Genomic DNA, 20,364 nt, shown 5'->3' on the forward strand with positions numbered 1-20,364 from the left:
GTGTTCATCTGTGGTCCCCTGAGGCCCAGACCACAGTCACTTGAGGTCATTTGGGGTCACTTGAGGTCGGCTGAAGCCCTGACAGGGGTCACTAGGGGTCATTTGAGGTCACTTGAGGTCATCTGAGGCCATGACCGGGGACACTTGAGTTCATTTTCGGTCCCTTGTGGTCACCTGAGGCCATGACCGGGGTGACTTGAGATAATTTGGGGTCACTTGAGGTCATCTGAGACAATGACCGGGGTCACTAATGGTCATTTCGGGCCTATTGTGGTCACCTGAGGCCCTGACCAGGGACACTTGAAGTCATTTTTAGTCACTTGAGGTCATCTGAGGCCCTGACAGGAGTCACTTGGGGTAATTTGGGCTCATCTGCGGTCACCTGAGGCCCAGACCACAGTCACTTGAGGTCATTTGGGGTCACTTGAGGTCACCTGAGGCCATGACCGGGGTGACTTGAGGCCATTTGGGGTCACTTGAAGTCAACTGAGGGTCTGGCTGGGGTCACTTGGGGTCATTTGGTATCACTTGAGGTCGCCTGAAGCCCTGGCTGGGGTTACTTGAGGTCATTTTGGGTCACTTGAGTTCATCTGAGACAATGACCAGGGTCACTAGTGGTCATTTCGAACCTATTGTGGTCACCTGAAACCCTGACCGGGGACACTTGAGGTCATTTTTGGTCACTTGCGGTCACCTGAGGCCCTGACTGGGGTCACTTGAAGTCAACTGAGGCCCTGGCCAGGCTCACTTGGGGTCATTTGGGGTCACTTGACGTCACCTGAATCCGTGGCCGTGATCCAGGTCACATGAGGTCATTTGGAGTCACTTCAGGTCATCTGAGGCCCTGACCAGGGACACTTGAGGTCATTTGGGGTCTACTGAGGTTACCTGAGGCCCTGACTGGGGTAATGTGAAATCATTTGGGGTCACTTGAGGTCACCTGAGGCCTTGAACGGGGTGACTTGAGGTCATTTGGGGTCAATGAGGTCACCTGAGGCCCTGGCCTTGACACAGGTCACATGAGGTCATTTGGAGTCCCTTCAGGTCATCTGAGGCCCTGACTGGGGACACTTGAGGTTATTTGGGGTCTATTGAAGTCACCTGAGGCCCTGACTGGGGTCTCCTGAGGTCATTTTGGGTCTATTGTGGTCACCTGAGTCCCTGACTAGGGTCACTTGAAGTCATTTGGGGTCAGTTGATGTCATTTAAGGCCCTGACTGGGGTCACTTGAGGTCATTTGGTGGTGCCTGAGGTTACCTGGCGCCTTGACCGGCGTCACCTCAGGTCATTTTGAATCACTTGAGGTCGCCTGTGGCATTGACCGGGGTCACTTGAGGTCATTTGAGGTCACTTGAGGTCACGTGAGGCCCGGACCGAGGTCACTTGAGGCCATTTGGGGTCACTTGAAATCAACCGAGGCCCTGGTTATGGTCACCTGGGGTCATTTGGGGTCACTTCAACCCGCCTGAAGCCCTGACTGGGGACACTTGAGGTCATTTTTGGTCACTTGCGGTCACCTGAGGCCGTGAGCAAGGACACTTGAGGCCATTTGAGGTCAGTTGAAGTCATCTGAGACCCTGGCCAGGTCACTTCAGTCCATTTTGGGTCACTTGAGGTCATGTGAGGCCCTGACTGGGATCATTTGCAGTGTTTTTGGGTCAGTTCAGGTCATCTGAGGCAATGACCGGAGTCAGTTGAGGTCATTTGGGATCACTTGAAGTCAACTGAGGCCTTGGCTAGGGTCATTTGTGGTCACTTGAAGTCACCTGACGCCCTGGCTGGGGTCACTTGAGGTTATTTTGGGTCACTTGAGGTCATCTGAGAACTGGACTGGGGTCACTAGTGGTCATTTCGGGGCTATTGTGGTCACCTGAGACCCTGACTGGGGACACTTGAGGTCATTTTTGGTCATCTGCGGTCACCTGAGGCCCAGACCACAGTCCCTTGAGGTCATTAGGAGTCACTTGAGGTCACCTGAGGCCCGGACCGGCAACGCTTGAGGCCATTTGAGGTCACTTGAGGTCATCTGAGACCCTGACTGGGGTCACTTGGGGTCATTTGGGCTCATCTCCATCACCTGAGGCCCGGATCACGGCCACTTAAGGTCATTTGGACTCAGTTGAGGTTGCCAGGTGCATTGACTGGGGTTCCTTGGGGTAATTTTAGGGTCACTTGAGGTCACCTGAGGCCTTGACCGGGGTCAATTGAGGTCATTTGGGGTCACTTGAGGGCATCTGAGGCCCTGACTGTGGTCACTTGAGGTAATTTGGGGTCACTTGAGGTCACCTGAGGCCTTGACTGGGGTTACATGAGGTAATTTGAGGCCCTGATCGGGGTCACTTGGGGTCATTTGGAGTCACTTGATGTCACCTGAGTCCGTGGCCGTGACCCAAGTCACATGAGGTCATTTGGAGTCACTTCCGGTCAGCTGAGGCCCTGACCGGGGACACTTGAGGGCATTTGGGGTGTATTGAGGTCAACTGAGGTCCTGACCGGGATAACGTGAAGTCATTTGGGGTCACTTGAGGTCATCTGAGGCCTTGAACGGGGTGACTTGAGGTCATTTGGGGTCAATGAGGTCACCTGAGGCCCTGACCGGGGTCACTTGAGGTCATTTGGGGTCATTTGGGGTCACACGAGGCCCTGACTCGGGTCCCTTGCGGCCCTTTGGGGTCACTTGAAGTCAACTGAGGCCCTGGCTGGGGTCATTTGAGGTTATTTTGGGTCACTTGAGGTCACCTGAGGCCCTAACAGTGGCACAGGTCACATGTGGTCATTTGGAGTCCCTTCAGGTCATCTGAGGCCCTGTCGGGGGACACTTGATGTAATTTGGGATCACTTGAGGTCAGCTGAGGCACGGACCGGGGTCACATGAGGTCATTTGGGGTCTATTGAGGTCACCTGAGTCCCTGACTGGGGTTGCTTGTAGTCATTTGGGGTCAGTTGATGTCATTTAAGGCCCTGACTGGGGTCACATTAGGTCATTTGGTGGCACTTGAGTTCACCTGGGGCCTTGACCAGCGTCACTTGAGGTCATTTTGGGTCACTTGCGGTCACCTGAGTCCTGGACCGGCATCACCTCCGGTCATTTTGAATCACTTGAGGTCGCCTGGGGCCTTGACTGGAGTCCCTTGAGGTAATTTTGGGTCATTTGAGGTCACGTGAGGCCCTGACTGGGGTCACTTGAGGTCATTTGGGGTCACTTAAGTTCACCTGAGGCCCTGACTGTGGTCACTTGAGGTCATTTTGAGTCACTGGAGGTCACCTCAGGCACTGACTGGGGTCACTTGAGGTCATGTGGGACAACTTGAGGAGAATTGAGGCCCTGCCCGGAGTCACTTGAGGTCGCCTGATGCTCTGACGGGTGTTTTTTGAGGTCATTAAGGGTCATTTGAAGTCATCTGTGACCCTGACCGGAATCACTTGAGGTCATTTGTGGCCATATGATGTCACCTGAGGCCTTGACCGGGGTTACTTGAGGTCATTTTGTGTCACTTGAGGTCATCTGAGACCCTGACTGGGGTCACTTGGGGTCATTTGGGGTCACTTGAGGTCACCTGAGTCCGTGGCTGTCACTGAGGACACATGAGGTCATTTGGAGTCACTTCAGGTCATCTGAGGCCCTGACCAGGGTCACGTGAAGTCATTTGGTGTCACTTGAGGGCATCTGAGGCCTTGGCCGGGGTCACTTTATGCCATTTGGAATCACTTGCGGTCACCTGAGACCTCTTTCAGGGTCACTTGAGGCAATTTGCGGTCACTTGAGGTCACCTGAGGCCCTGACCAGGGTCACTTGAGGTCATCTTTGGTCATTTGAGGTCATCCGTGCCCCTCACTGGGGTAACTTGAAGCCATTTGGGGTCACTTCAGGTTATCTGAGACTCTGACCATGGTCACTTGAGGTCATTTGGGGCCACTTGAGGTCATCTGAGGCCCTGACCAGGATCACTTGAGGTCATTTGGGGTCACATGATGTCATCTGAGGCCCTGACCAGGGACCCTTGAAGTCATTAGGGGTCACATGCGGTCAGCAGAAGCTTGGACCGGGGTCAGTTGAGGTTATTTCGGTTCACTTGAGGTCACCTGAGGCCTTGACTGGGGTCATTTGGGGTCATTTGTGGTCACATGACATCACCTGAGGCCCTGACTGGGGTCACTTGAGGTCATTTGAGGCACTGACCGGGGTCACCTGGGGTCATTTGGGGTCCTTTGAACTCATCTGAGACAATGACCGGGGTCACTACTGGTCATTTCGGGCCTATTGTGATCACCTGAGACCCTGACTGGGGACACTTGAGGTAATTTTTGGTCATTTGCGGTCACCTGAGGCCCTGACTGGGGTCACTTGAGGTCATTTGAGGTCCCTTGAGGTCATCTGAGGCCATGACCGGTGTCATTTGAGGCCATTTTCGGTCACTTGCCGTCACCTGAGGCCCGGACCACAGTCACTTGAGGCCATTTGGGGTCACTTGAAGTCAACTGAGGCCCTGGCCAGGCTCACTTGGGGTCATTTGGGGTCACTTGATGTCACCTGAATCCGTGGCTGTGACCCAAGTCACATGAGGTCATTTGGAGTCACTTCAGGTCAGGTGAGGCCGTGACCGGGGACACTTGAGGGCATTTGGGGTGTATTGAGGTCACCTGAGGTCCTGACCGGGGTAACGTGAAGTCATTTGGGGTCACTTGAGGTCACCTGAGGATTTGACCGGGGTCACTTGAGGTAATTTGGGGTCAATTGAGGTCACCAAAGGCCCTGACTCGGGTCCCTTGAGGCACTTTGGGGTCACTTGAAGTCATCTGAGGCCCTGACTGGGGTCTTGTGAGGTCATTTGGGGTCGCTTGAGGTCACCTGAGGCACAGAATGGAGTCACTTGAGGTCATTTGAGGTCACTTGAGGCCATCTGAGACCATGACTGGTGTCACTTGAGATAATTTGTGGTCACTTGAGGTCATCTGAGGCCCTGACTTGGGTCACTTGGGGTCATTTGGGCTCATCTGCGGTCACCTGTGGCCCGGACCACGGTCACTTGAGGTCATTTGTGGTCACTTGAGATCACCTGAGCCCTTGACCAGTGTCACTTTAGGTAACTTGGGGTCACTTGAGGTCCTCTGAGGCCCTGACCGGGGTTACTTGAGGTCACCTGAGGCCCTGTCTGATGTCACTGGAGGTCATTTAGGGCCACTTGAGATTATATGCGGCCCTGACCAGGGTCACTTGAGGTCACCTGAGGCCCTGGCTGCGGTTAATAGAGGTCATTTGGGGTCATTTGAGGTCATCTGAGACCCTGACTGGGGTCACTTGAGGTCATTTGAGGACCTGACCGGGGTCACGTTAGATCATTTGGGGTCCCTTGAGGTCATCTGAGGCCCTGACCAGGATCAACTGAGGTCATTTGGGGTCTCTTCAGGTCATCTGAAGCCCTGACGGGTGTCATATCAGATCTTTTGGGGTTACTTGAGGTCACCTGAGGTCATTGGATGTCACTTGATGCCACCTGAGGCCACCTGAGGGCCTGACCGGTGTCACTTGGGGTGATTTGGGTTTGCTTGAGGTCACCTGTGGCCCCGACTTAGGTCACGTGAGGTCATTTGGGGCCACTTGAGTTCAGCTGAGGCCCTGACTGGACTCACTTGAGGTCAATTGAGGCCCTGACGGGGATCACTTGAGGTCATTTCGGGTCACTTGAGGTCATCTGAGGCCCTGATCAGCGTCACTTGACATCATCTCAGATCCTGACCGGGGTCTCTAGGGTTCTACTTAGAGCTGGGGTTTGGGGGTTTAAGGTCACACAGGTTCCTAGAGTCTGACATCTGTAGTTTTGGAGAAATCCTGCAAAGTTTGGAAATGTTCAGGTCAGGATGCCAGTGTGGGCCAGTGGGAGTGGCCGCAAAGAGAGGCGATTCTCCATGCGAAAAAGAGTCATGTGCCCAGGATCTGGGGATCTATTTAGAGCTGGGGTTTGGGGCTTTAAGGTCACACAGGTTCCTAGAGTCTGATAGCTGTAGTTTTGGAGGAATCCTGCAATGTATTCAAATCTTGAAGTCAGGATGCTTGTGTGGGACAGTGGAAGTGGCCGCAAAGAGTGGCCATTTTCCATGGGAAAAAAAAGTCATGTTCCAGGCCCTGGGGATCTACTTCGAGCTGGGGGTTGGGGCTTTAAATTCACACTGGTTCCTAGTGTCTGACATCTGCAGTTTTGGAGAAATCCTGCAATGTTGGCAAAGGTGCGGTCAGGATGCCTGTGTGGGACACTACGAGTGGCCAGAAGGAGAGGCCATTTTTGCATGGGAAACAGAAGTCATGTCCCCAGGCTCTGGGGTTCTGCTTCGAGCTGGGTTTGGGGCTTTAAGGTCACACAGGTTCCTAGTGTCTGACATCAGTCGTATTGGAGAAATCCTGCAAAGTTTGCAAATATTGAGGTCAGGATGCCAGTGTGGGCCAGTGCGAATGGCTGCAAAAAATGGCCATTTTCCATGGGAAAAAGAAGCCATTTTCCCAGGCTCTGGGGATCTACTTAGCGCCGGGGTATGGAGCTTTAAAGACACACAGGTTTCTATTGTCTGACATCTGCAGTTTTGGATAAATCCTGCAAAGTTGGCAAATGTTCAGGTCAGGTTGCCAATGTGGGACACTATGAGTGGCCAGAAAGAGAGGCCATTTTCCATGGGAAAAAGAAGTCATGTCCCCAGGCTCTGGGGATCTACTTTGAACTAGGGTTTGGGGCTTTAAGGTCACACAGGTTCCTAGTGCCTGATATCTGTAGTTTTGGAGAAATCCTGCAAAGTTTGGAAATGTTCAGGTCAGGATGCCAGTGTGGGCCAGTGCGAATGGCTGCAAAAAAAGGCCATTTTCCATGGGAAAAAGAAGTCATTTTCCCAGGCTCTGGGGATCGACTTCGAGCTGGGCTTTGGGGCTTTAAGGTCACACAGGTTCCTCGTGGCTGACATCTGCAGTTTTGGAGAAATCCTGCAATGTTGGCAAAGGTGGAGGTCAGGATGCCTGTGTGGGACACTACGAGTGGCCAGAAGGAGAGGCCATTTTTGCATGGGAAACAGAAGTCATGTCCCCAGGCTCTGGGGTTCTACTTCGAGCTGGGTTTGGGGCTTTAAGGTCACACAGGTTCCTAGTGGCTGACATCTGTAGTTTTGGAGAAATCCTGCAAAGTTTGCAAATATTGAGGTCAGGATGCCAGTTTGGGCCAGTGAGAATGGCTGCAAAAAATGGCCATTTTCCATGGGGAAAAGAAGTCATTTTCCCAGGCTCTGGGGATCTACTTCAAGCTGGGTTTTGGGGCTTTATGGTCACACTGGTTCCTAGTGGCTGACATCTGCAGTTTTGGAGAAATCCTGCAAAGTTTGGAAATGTTGAGGTCAGGAATGCCTGTGTGGGCCAGTGCGAGTGGCTGGAATAAAGGCCATTTGCCATGGGAAAAAGAAGCCATTTTCCCAGGCTCTGGGGATCTACTTAGCGCCGGGGTATGGAGCTTTAAAGACACACAAGTTCCTATTGTCTGACATCTGCAGTTTTGGAGAAATCCTGTGAAGTTGGCAAATGTTCAGGTCAGGATGCCAATGTGGGCCAATACAAATGGCTGCAAATAAAGGCCATTTTCCATGGAAGAAAAGAAGTCAATTCCCCAGGCTCTGGGGTTCTACTTCGAGCTGGGGTTTGGAGATTTAGGGTCATACAGGTGCCTAGTGTCTGACATCTGTAATTTTGAAGAAATCCTGCAAAGTTTGCAAATACTGAGGTCAGGATGCCAGTGTGGGCCAATGCGAATGGCTGCAAAAAAAGGCCATTTTCCATGGGAAAAAGAAGTCATGTCCCCAGGCTCTGGGGATTGACTTCAAGCTCGGCTTTGGAGCTTTAAGTTCACACAGGATCCGAGGGGCTGACATCTGCAGTTTTGGAGAAATCCTGCAAAGTCAGGAAATGTTCAGGTCAGGATTCCTGTGTGGGCCAATGCAAATGGCTGCAAAAAAGGGCCATTTTCCATGGGAAAAAGAAGTCATTTTCCCAGCCTCTGGGGATCTACTTCGAGCTGGGGTTTGGGGCTTTAAGGTCACACAGGATCCTAGGGTCTGACATCTGTTGTTTTGGAGAAATCCTGCAAAGTTGGCAAATGTTCAGGTCAGGATGCCTGTGTGGGATACTCTGAGTGGCCAGAAAGAGAGGCCATTTCCCATGGGAAAAAGAAGTCATGTCCCCAAGCTCTGGGGTATCTACTTCGAGCTGGGCTTTGGAGCTTTAAAATCACACCGGTTCCAAGTGTCTGACAACTCTAGTTTTGGAGAAATCCTGCAAAGTTGGCAAATGTTGAGGTCAGGATGCCAGTGTGGGCCAGTACGAATGGCTGCAAATAAAGGCCATTTTCCATGGGGAAAAGAAGTCATTTTCCCAGGCTCTGGGGATCAGCTTAGAGCTGGGGTATGGAGCTTTAAAGTCACACAGGTTCCTAGTGGCTGACATCTGCAGTTTTGGAGAAATCCTGCAAAGTTTGGAAATGTTAATATCAGGACGCCACTGTTAGAGGGTGCGACTGGCCGCAAAGAGAGGCTATTTTCCATGGAAAAAAGAAGTCATTTTCCCAGGCTCTGGGGATCTACTTTGAGCTGGGTTTGGTGCTTTAGGGTCACACAAGTTCCTAGTGACTGACATTTGTCGTTTTGGAGAAATCCTGCAGAGTTGGCAAATGTTCAGGTCAGGATGCCTGTGTGGTCCAATGCGAAGGGCTGCAAAAAAAGGCCATTTTCCATGGGAAAAAGAAGTCATTTCCCCAGACTCTGGGGATCTACTTCGAGCTTGGGTTTGGGGCTTTAAGTTCACACAGGATCCTAGGGTCTGACGTCTGTAGTTTTGGAGAAATCCTGCAAAGTTGGCAAAGGTGGAGGTCAGGATGCCAATGTGGGCCAATGCAAATGGCTGTCAAAAAAGGCCATTTTCCATGGGAAAAAGAAGTGATTTCCCCAGGCTCTGGGGTTCAACTTCGAGCTGGGTTTGGGGCTTTAAGGTCACACAGGTTCCTAGTGTCTGACATCTGTAGTTTTGGAGAAATCCTGCAAAGTTGGCAAAGGTGGAGGTCAGGATGCCAATGTGGGCCAATGCAAATGGCTGCCAAAAAAGGCCATTTTCCATGGGAAAAAGAAGTGATTTCCCCAGGCTCTGGGGTTCAACTTCGAGCTGGGTTTGGGGCTTTAAGGTCACACAGGTTCCTAGTGTCTGACATCTGTAGTTTTGGAGAAATCCTGCAAAGTTGGCAAAGGTGGAGGTCAGGATGCCAGCGTGGGACACAACGAGCGGCCAGAAAGAGAGGCCATTTTCCATGGGAAAAAGGAGTCATGTCCCCAGGCTCTGGGGTTCTACTTCGAGCTGGGTTTGGGGATTTAAGGTCACACAGGTTCCTAGGGTCTGACATCTGTAGTTTTGGAGAAATCCTGCAAAGTTTGCAAATACTGAGGTCAGGATGCCAGGGTGGGCCACTGCGAATGGCTGCAAAAAATGGCCATTTGCCAGGGCAAAAAAGAAGTCATTTCCCCAGGCTCTGTGGATCTACTTTGAGCTGGGCTTGGGGTCTTTAAGGTCAAACAGGTTCCTAGTGTCTGACACCTGTAGTTTAGGAGAAATCCTGCAAAGTTTGGAAATGTTGAGGTCAGGATGCCAGTGTGGGACAGTGCGTATGGCTGCAAATAAAGGCCATTTTCCATGGGGAAAAGAAGCCATTTTCCCAGGCTCTGGGGATCGACTTAGCACCAGGGTGTGGAGCTTTAAAATCACACTGGTTCCTAGTGGCTGACATCTGCAGTTTTGGATAAATACTGCAAAATTTGGAAATGTTGAGGTCAGGATGCCAGTGTGGGCCAATGCGAATGGCTGCAAAAAATGGCCATTTTCCATGGGAAAAAGAGTCATTTTCCCAGGCTCTGGGGATCTACTTCAAGCTGGGTTTTGGGGCTTTAAGGTCACAGGTTCCTCGTGGCTGACATCTGCAGTTTTGGAGAAATCCTGCAAAGTTTGGAAATGTTGAGGTCAGGATTCCTGTGTGGTCCAATGCGAAGGGCTGCAAAAAAAGGCCATTTTCCATGGGAAACAGAAGTCATGTCCCCAGGCTCTGCGGATCGATTTCGAGCTGGGCTTTGGGGCTTTAAGTTCACACAGGATCCTAGGGGCTGACATCTGTAGTTTTGGAGAAATCCTACAAAGCTGGAAAATATTGAGGTCAGGATGCCAGTGTGGGCCAGTGCGAATGGCTGCAAATAAAGGCCATTTTCCATGGGAAAAAGAAGTCATGTCCCCAGGCTCTGCGGATCTACTTCGAGCTGGGTTTCAGGGTTTAAGGCCACAAAGGTGCCTAGTGTCTGACATTTGTAATTTTGGAGAAATCCTGTAAAGTTTGGAAATGTTGAGGTCAGGATGCCACAGTGGACGAGTGGGAGTGGCTGCAAAGAGAGGCCATTTTCCATGGATAAAAAAAGTCATTTTTTAGGGCTCTGGGGATCCACTTAGAGCTGGACTTTGGGGCTTTAAGTTCACACAGGTTCCTAGTGTCTGACATCTGTAGTTTTTGGAGAAATCCTGCAAGGTTTGTAAATGTTGAGGTCAGGATGCCTGTGTGGGCCAATGCGAAGGGCTGCAAAAAAAGGCCATTTTCCATGGGAAAAAGAAGTCATTTCCCCAGTCTCTGGGGCTCTACTTAGAGCTGGGTTTCGGGCTTTAAGGTCACACAAGTTCCTAGTGTCTGAGATCTGTCGGTTTGGAGAAATCCTGCAAAGTTTGGCAATGTTGACGTCAGGATGCCTGTGAGGGCCAGTGGGAGTTGCCGCAAAGAGAGAGCATTTTCAATGGGAAACAGAAGTCATGTCCCCAGGCTCTGGGCATCTCCGTAGTGCTGGGGTTTTGGGATTTAAGGTCACACAGGTGCCTAGTGTCTTACATCTGTAATTTTGGAGAAATCCAGCAACATTTGGAAATGTTGATGTCAGGATGCCAGTGTGGGCCATTGTGAGTGGCCGCAAAAAGAGGCCATTTTCCATGGGAAAAAGAAGTCATGTCCACAGCCTCTGGGGATCTACTTAGAGCTGGGGTTTGGGGCTTTAAGGTCACACTGGTTCCTCTTGTCTGACATCTGTAGTTTTTGGAGAAATCCGCCAAAGTTGGGAAATGTTGAGGTCAGGATGCCAGTGTGGGCCAGTGGGAGTGGCTGCAAAGAAAGGCCATTTCCCATGGGAAAAAGGAATCAAGTCCCCAGGCTCTATGGATCTCCTTAGAGCTGGTGTTTGGGGCTTTAGTGTCACACAGGTTCCTAGTTGCTCACCTCTGTAATTTTGGAGAAATCTGGCAATGTTTGCAGATTTTTAGGTCAGGTTGTCACTGTTCATAGTAAAGGGTTTTAAAATCACAGAGATTTGGGGGTTAGTGGTAAAATTAATCTTAGTAGGCCCTGGGAAAATACCCTGGGAAAGTACAGGCCTTGTACTTGCTTGAACTGCACTTGTGTATAGTGTATGATAAATGGTATAATTGTGAGATGTGATGATTGTTTTGGTAATTAGATACAGTCACTGGTTAATTGTAAGAATAATCATGAGAAACTGTTGCCAGGGGCTTGAGAAAGATCATGAGAAACTCATGCTTGAATAAAGCCAATGTATACAATAGAACAATATAAGTTTAATAATTAATATGTAAGTTATGTAACGATAGAATATAAAATACGTTCAGCTCGAAAGCCATGTCGGAGTCAGATTTGTGTCTGTACCCCTGATTCCCAGAGCTCTACAATAAAAGCACCTGCATATAATCATATTCCGTGATTATGTGTGTTCCTGAATGCTAACATTTTGGCGACCCCAGACAGGACCCTGCATGCACTGCTGAGGACCCCGTGACCCGATCACACTCCAGCCGGCAGCGAGGGATGCTCGGGGAGCCCATCGGCGCCACGACTCTCCAGCGCTCACAATGTCCCCTGGAGAGAGGTAAGATGCTTTTACTCTGGTCTGGTACCTGCCGATAAGATGCAACTAAAGCTACGCTCAGTTGGGTTAAAGGAATTCCTGTGGTATTGCCTAGGCGGAGTCCGTTAATCATTGTGAAAGCGTTGCGGGTTCGGCATTGTGTGGTGTCTTGTAGCTGTAATATGGAGAAGCTTAAAGGTCTTTTGGGCAGCAATGCCCCCATACCGCGTACTTCTCCTTTGGGGTGCTTATTAGCACACTGGAAACAGGGTAATTTTGGGCAAGACTTACGTAGGGGTAAGTTAATTGATTACTGTAATGCATGGTGGCCAGAATATGTCTTGGAGGATGGTGAAAAGTGGCCAATGAATGGGACTTTGCAACATAACGCTATTTTGCAATTGATGTCATTTTGTAAGCGCGAAGGAAAATGGGATGAGGTTCCGTATATTGATTTGCTTTTCTACTTGCGAGATAAGCCAGAATGGCAGGTTGAATGTGGATTGATGGTGGTTAGAGCATCTGCAAGTGATAAGTGTGGGATCTGTGTGCAGGAGAAACGTTGTTTAGGATGTCTTGCATTGAAAGTCTGAATCGGAGGAACGATACAGGTGTTGATTTACAGGTAGCCCCTGCAAGATCAGGAGAACCTAACCCTATCCTGCCTGCCCCTTCCCCTACTTCATCACCTGCTTCACCCAATCCTATTTTGTCTAGTCCCATTTCACCCACTCAACCCTTCTCTCCCTATCCTCCTCTCCCACCATCACCTGACCCTTGGAGATGATCTAAATTTAACTGTGATACAAAGAAGGGGGGAGGATGAAAGTGAAGGAGATAGCGATAATGGAGATGAACGTGAATCTGCGATACTGGTATATCAGAGGACTCGGAGTTGGTCAAAGCCCGCCCCGGTTTTGGCCAGAAAAGATCTGGGTAGACAAAAGCAGATTGTGATTGCCCCCTTATGACAGGGAATAGGAGCAGAGGGACCAGTGTTTGTAAAAGTACCTTTTTACCTACAGATTTAGTAATTTGGAAACAATCGCCTGGAACTTCCAGGGAAAATCCTGATAAAGTGGCAAGGGTGGTAAAAATGATTATGAAAACTCAGAATTCAGATTGGGACGATATACAAGTAATATTAGATACCCTAATGGATTCTATAGAGAAAGAGATGGCACTTAAAGCAGCCAAGGAAAGGGCAAGGGAGGATATCAGAAATAGGGTCATAACAGGATCTCTAGATGATAATTTTCCAACCGAGGATCCAGGGTGGGATCCTAATGCACCTGGGCATATGCGGAGGCTGAAGAAATATCAAGAGTGGGTCCAGATAGGGGTTCAGAATGCTGTGCCTAAGACTATAAATTGGTCTAAATTGTATGAGATAAGGCAGGAGAAGAAAGAATCCCCTACTGCGTTTTTGGAAAGGCTTAAGGAAGCAGCAAGAAAATACACAGATCTTCAAACAGATGCACCACAAGCAAAGATTCAGCTCCCTCTCATTTTCCTGGGGCAGTCACAGGATGATATTAGGAGGAAATAGCAAAAATTAGAAGGGGAGGAATTAAGAAATCTGGATAAATTGCTCGAAGTAGCCTGGAAGGTATACAATAACAGGGAAAAAGAGACCAGTAAAAGGCAAGAGCAAAATCTCCTGGCAGTTATACAAGGGAAAGGAAACCCAGGCATCAGAGGGAGGGGCAGGGGTGGCCGTGGACTGGGGAGGGGAGGTGGACTTGGCAGGAGACAAGGGGGAACTGTTGTGTCAAGATTGGGATTTAACCAGTGTGCTTATTGCAAACAAGAAGGTCACTGGAAGAATGAGTGCCCGAACCGGTATTACCAGGGCAACCAGCCAAGCCAGGATCAGGATATTTAAAAGTTAATGGTGCTGGGGGAATACAGTAGCTGACTAGAAACAGGATATACGAAGGAACCTTTAGTGACCATACAGCTAGGTGATAGAGCAGTAAAATTCCTGGTGGATACAGGGGCCACGTATTCTGTACTAAATGATTTGCAAGGACAGACTGGGGACAAACAAACGACAATAGTTGGGGCCACAGGGAAGGAGGAGAATCGCCCATCCCTACAACCCCTAGATCTGTGTTTTGGAAATAAACAACCCCTAGATCTGTGTTTTGGAAATAAAGTCTTAACGCATGAATTCTTATATATGCCTGAGTGTCCAATTCCCCTTTTAGGGAGAGATTTATTGGCAAAACTTGATGCAGTAATAACCTTTGAGAATGGGGAGCTTTTAAGGAAAATACCTGAATCAAAGACGGGACAAATTTTAATGATTAAAGAAAAACTAGTTCCCTCTATTCCTAGGGAAGTAGAAGATGCAGTAATTCCTTCAGTATGGGAAACAGATATACCTGGAAAATCTAAATTAGCACAACCAACACATGTTGAATTAAAGGAAGGGGCAAAAGCAGTACAGGTCAAACAGTATCCTATAAAACCAGAAGCACGGCAAGGAATAGTAAAAATTATTGATAAATTCTTGAAATACCAAATTTTAGAAGAATGTGAATCAGAATATAATACACTTATATTTCCAGTGAGGAAACCCAGTGGTGAGTATAGACTAGTGCAGGATTTGAGAGCAATAAATGAAATAATTAAGGACATTTATCCAGTGGTTGCAAATCCCTACACATTGTTGACATCCGTGAAAGAGATATATAAATGGTTTACAGTAATTGATCTAAAAGATGCCTTTTTCTGCATACCCCTTGACAAAGAAAGTAGGAATCTGTTTGCCTTTGAGTGGGAGAATCCAGGGAACGGAAGAAAAACCCAGCTCACCTGGACACGGCTCCCACAAGGATTCAAGAACAGTCCGACCCTATTCGGAAACCAACTGGTGAAAGAGCTAGAGATTTGGACTGCAAATGGGCAAGTACTGAAAGAACAATACCTGCTGCTACAGTATGTTGATGATATACTGATAGCCACAGAGGAGAAAGCAACCTGCATAAAGGTAACAATAAAGATTTTAAATTCACTGGGAATGGGAGGATATAAGGTGTCTAAAGAACAAGCACAAATTGCCCAACAGACTGTGATTTACCTGGGATGTGAGATCTCACAAGGGCAGCGAAAACTGAGTACTAACCGTATTAACCGTATTCAAGCTATTCGTGCCATTCCAGAGCCCCAGAATCTACACAAGCTGCGAGTCTCCCTTGGGATGACAGGGTGGTGCCGCCTGTGGATCATGGACTATGGACTAATTGCAAAACCCCTGTATGAGGCCCAGAAGACGCAGCCATTTACCTGGGGCAAACCACAGAAGGAGGCCTTCCTCAAACTAAAAGAGGCCTTGACAACTCCTCCTGCATTGGGGTTACCTGATTTGTCCAAAGATTTTCAGCTGTTTGTACATGAAAGGCTGCGCCTGGCATTGGGAGTCCTAACCCAACATTTGGGAAGCTGGAAAAGGCCGGTGGGCTACTTTTCCAAACAACTTGACAACATCAGTGCCGGATGGCCTTCATGTCTGTGGGCAGTCGCAGCCACTGTGATGCTGATACAAGAAGCCAGGAAGCTCACCATGGGAAGGCACACAGATGTCTATGTACCGCATATGGTAACTACTGTGTTGGAGCAGAAGGGTAGCCATTGGCTATCCCCGAGCCGAATGATGAAATTCCAGGTAATCTTAATGGAGCAAGATGATGTAACATTACAAACAACTAACCTTTTGAACCCAGCCTTGTTCCTAGGTACAACATCTGAAGAAAGCCCACTGGAACACAATTGTGTGGAAGTAATAGAACACACCTGTGCGGCTAGAGCAGATCTGAAAGATGTCCCCCTAGAACAGCCAGACTGGGAGTTGTTCACAGATGGAAGCAGTTTCATGGAGAACGGAATCAGACACACTGGATATCTGGTAACAACAATCAGTACAGTGGTAGAGGCAAAAGCATTGCTACCAAATACATCCGCCCAGAAGGCAGAACTGGTTGCTTTAACCAGAGCACTAGAATTAAGTGAAGGGAAAAAGGTGAACATATGGACTGATTCAAAATATGCATTTGGAGTGGTGCATGTGCACGGGGCCCTATGGAAAGAACTGGGCCTGCTTTCATCTCAAGGGATGCACATTAAATCAAGATGCAGTTCTGCAGCTGATAAGAGCAGAAAGTACAAAAAACCTGAACAAGTGGCAATTATGCACCGTAAAGCACATCAAACCAGAAGCTCCAAAATTTGTGAGGGAAATCAAAAGGCAGACTGGACAGCCTGACAGGCTGCTCGAAAGGTGCAAACAGCAATGGCATTGGTAACTTTAAAACTTAATGTATCTCAATTCAATTTACCTCCACAGCCGAAATATTCAGCAGAAGACGAGAAATTGGGACATTTGCTGAATGCACAGAAGAATCCAGAAGGGTGGTATGTAACTGCACAAGGACAGATAGTGGTACCCCCCTTGGTAATGAGAGAGGTTCTTCAAATTAAACATAACAAATGTCATTGGGGTGCAGAGGCATTGGTAAAGTTTCTAAAACGCAATTTGGTCTCAGTACTAATGTTAACAATGGCAAAATCAATAATGTCAAAATGTGAGATCTGCTTGAAAAACAACCCAGTGGCTAGACGACAGGCAGGGTTCGGGTAGGGATAGAACCAGGAGATTATTGGCAGGTAGATTTTGTAGAATTACCAAGAACTCAAGGATACAAATATCTGTTAGTAGGGGTTGATACATTTTCTGGATGGCCAGAAGCCCTTCCCTGCCACACAAACGAAGCAAAAGAAACAGTTAAGTGGTTACTACAAGAAATCATTCCCAGAGTCGGGGTACCTCCAGGGATATCATCAGATAGGGGAACCCATTTCATAGCCACAGTGGTAAAAGAAGTAGGTTGCTGGGAATAACTTGGGACCTCCACACACCATGGAGACCCCAGTCAAGTGGACAGGTAGAGAGGATGAATCAGACATTAAAAGGCAAATCAGTAAAATATGTCAAGAAGCCAAACTGCAGTGGCCACAGGCTTTACCAATAGCATTGCTGAGAATTCGGATAAAGCCTAGGAGTGGGATGTCAGTCAGTCCTTATGAGATATTGTATGGGAAACCATACGAATCTCCTGGACCCAATCCAAATGTACATGTCACGGGAAAACAGGAAGTATGTAACTATGTTCTGTCTCTCGGGAAAACTTTAGCACGACTTCGGAGCGCCCTCGTGTGGAAGAGGCTGCTGACTCTCGAGAATCCAGTTCATGACATACATCCGGGAGACGAGGTGTACATTAAGAATTGGAACGAAGAACCATTGAAAGAGAAGTGGACTGGACCCCATCAGGTACTATTGACCACCTTTACAGCAGTCAAGGTAGCTGGAGTGGACTCCTGGATACACTACACTCGAGTGAAGAAAGCCCATCCTGGACTGCGGACTGTGTAAACTGTGGGACCAGCAAAGCTGCAGATAAGATGTGTTCAATTGTTTCAAGAATGTTACCAGTAATTGTACCATGCTCATTTCATGGTCTTTGGGATGTGGAATGCAAAAAGATCAATTAATCACTCTTCATTCTAGAATGAAGAGGGAGGTACAGGCAGAAACACAGGTGATAAAGGTTTCCAATGCAATTTGGGCTGAGAATGTAATGATTGGATTAGTTAAAGATTTTGCCAAAATGCAGAACACTATCAAAATAACTGCCTTTCTGCCAACACCGAAGGCAGCGGGAGACCCAATAAATTGGGGAATCATAACGACAAAACTGCCTGAAATACAAAAGAACAAAACAATTACATGTAAACAGGTACCAGAATCAAGACAGGTAGTCAAGGTAACCTGGAAAGTAATAGGACAATGGTTGCATCCTTTAAGTCAACAAGACTGTCTTGAAAATAATGGCACAATAGGGTATCCAATAGGATGGCCAGGGGGCATCCCAAATAAATGGCAATGCTACTTACCACATTATAAAAAGATTACAGAAAATGTTACAGAAACCACTATGGTGTGGAAGTGCGAGGCAAAAGATCACAAAGGTCAAATAGAGCCTTGGGACAGTGTGTGGTCTCTGAGTATACTTCAAAAATTCCAGTACATGGCAACCACCCCTTGGTGCATTAAATAGGAAGGTTCAGAAAATGAAACAGATCCAGCAGTAATGAACACTGGCAGTAGTAGTAGAATAAAGGCAGACAAAGTAAATTGGTGGGCATGTAATAAAACTTATGATTGCACTTCTGATATAGGGATAAAACAAATGCCACCACTGGTAGTAGCCTTACAAATTGGCTGTGCCTGCAGAGGCATCAAACACAAACAGGGTAAAGTGAATTACAAAATACTTGTAGGATGTACCAGGAGTACACTCTGAAGTCCAGGACAATTTGTATGGGCAACAAGTGATGGTACCTGGACAACCCATCTACCTGTAGATGGGAAAGTAAAAGAAATTACTTTAGGCCTCCCTACTTTATGTCCAATTTGGAAAAAGTCCCCATTTAAGGGAAAACACGAACTTCTGCAGATAAGAACAAGACAAGAAGTTCCAGATAATGAAAATCAAGATGACACTTGGCAAGAACCCTCTAGTGGAGTGAAATTTGGATGGGCCCTAGAGTCTTTGCTTGGTCCTATAGCAAACTATCAGAATAGAGAAATGTTTTACAAACTTACAGGTCAAGTAGATAGACTAGCAAGAGTCACTAGTGAAGGATTTAAAGAATTAAACGTAAAATTACAAGCCACCATAAAAATGACCTTACAAAATCGATTTGCCTTAGATTTGTTACTTCTGAAAGAGCATGGAGTGTGTGGATTTTTAAAGGGACAGATTGATCATTGCTGCATCCACATCCCAAATGTAACTGCAGATGTAGAATATGACATCAATCAGTTAAAACAGAGCATGAAGCACAAGAAGAGCAAAAAGATTTGACTATGAGCTGGTTAGACAAAGTCTTCAAAGGGTTAGGGTTGAATGTGAGTTCATGGATTAATTCTATCATTGAGAGTGTGATAATTCTATTAATTGTGTTCTTAGTAATTTGGTTAGTCTACAGTGTCTTAAAAGGAGAAATACAGAAGAGGACATCCTGGAACCAGAAAATAATCAAGGCACTGACACGGGATCCACACCCATCATCCTCTGATCCTCCAGTTTGTGACAGCATCCATGACAACGTTTACATCAATCCTGGGTTTGAAGAACATCATGTATAAACTCAGAAACTAAAAGACTGTATCAAGTGAAAGCATTTGCATTTATAGTGAAGCGAAAATACTTTCAAAGGGGGGGAAATGATAGCAAAAGGGTTTTAAAATCATGGGGATTTGGGGAGTTAGTGGTAAAATTAAGCTTAGTAGGCCCTGGAAAAATACCCTAGGAAAGTACAGGCCTTGTACTTGCTAGAACTGCACCTCTGTAGCTAGTATATGATAAATGGCCTCATGAGCTTTAGCAGTGCCTCGTGGGGACACAAAGGCTGAGGCCAAGGGTGAGAATTGCAGAAGGGGCTGAGCTGGGAGGGAGACACAGAGAAATCATGGAGTGCAGCCCCTGGCTCTGCACAGACAGCCCAGCAATGGCAGTCTGGGCATCCCTGGGAGTTGTGTCCAAAGGCTCCTGCAGCTCAGCAGCCTTGGGGCTGTAAGCATTCTCTGGGGAGCATGGTCGCTTTTCTTGATCTACAGGCCGGAGCTGCCCTGGCACAGCCCCAGGCCTTCCCGCGGGTGCTGTATATGCTCCCCTGGGGCAGAGATGGAAGCTGCCCCTGCGCTGCCCCTCGGGAGGAGCCGCAGGCTCAGGGAGCTGTGCTCCATCCACTGGGCTGTGGCAGAAGCGAGGCAGCAGCCACAAAGCTGTGGGGAAAGGTGCTGCCCCTGGCTCAGAGCTGGGCCAGTGCCACAGGGAGAAATCAACTTGCAGCTTCTGCCCCACAGCAGGGAGGAGCAGCAATTGCTGGCAAAGAGAGACTGGTGCCAAGAGCCTGCAGGGACAGGACACAGGGAACGGCTTGGCGCTGCCTGAGGACAGGGTGAGATGGGACATGGGGATGGAATTGTTCTCTGGGAGGGAGGTCAGATCCTGGCACAGGTTGGCCACCAGAAGCTGCGGCTGCCCCTGAATCCCTGGAAGCGTCCGAGGCCTGGTGTGATGGGGCTTCCTGCCCAAGAGGGATGGGATGGGATGGGATGGGATGGGATGGGATGGGATGGGATGGGATGGGATGGGATGGAGCGGGGCGGTTGGGGATGGCTCTGTGGGGGTGGTATGAAGTTTAGGAGGGGTGGGGATTGGAAGAGGGGGATGGAGTGGTTAGGGCTCTAGGAGTGGGGCACTAGAGGGAGGGACAGCAGGAGGCAGTTTTGGGGAGGCTTGTGCTGCTTGTAGCAATTTTGGAGCCAGGAAATTT

The sequence above is a fragment of the Vidua macroura genome, chromosome 16 (assembly GCF_024509145.1).
Source record: "Vidua macroura isolate BioBank_ID:100142 chromosome 16, ASM2450914v1, whole genome shotgun sequence".
Classification (NCBI taxonomy): Eukaryota; Metazoa; Chordata; class Aves; order Passeriformes; family Viduidae; genus Vidua; species Vidua macroura.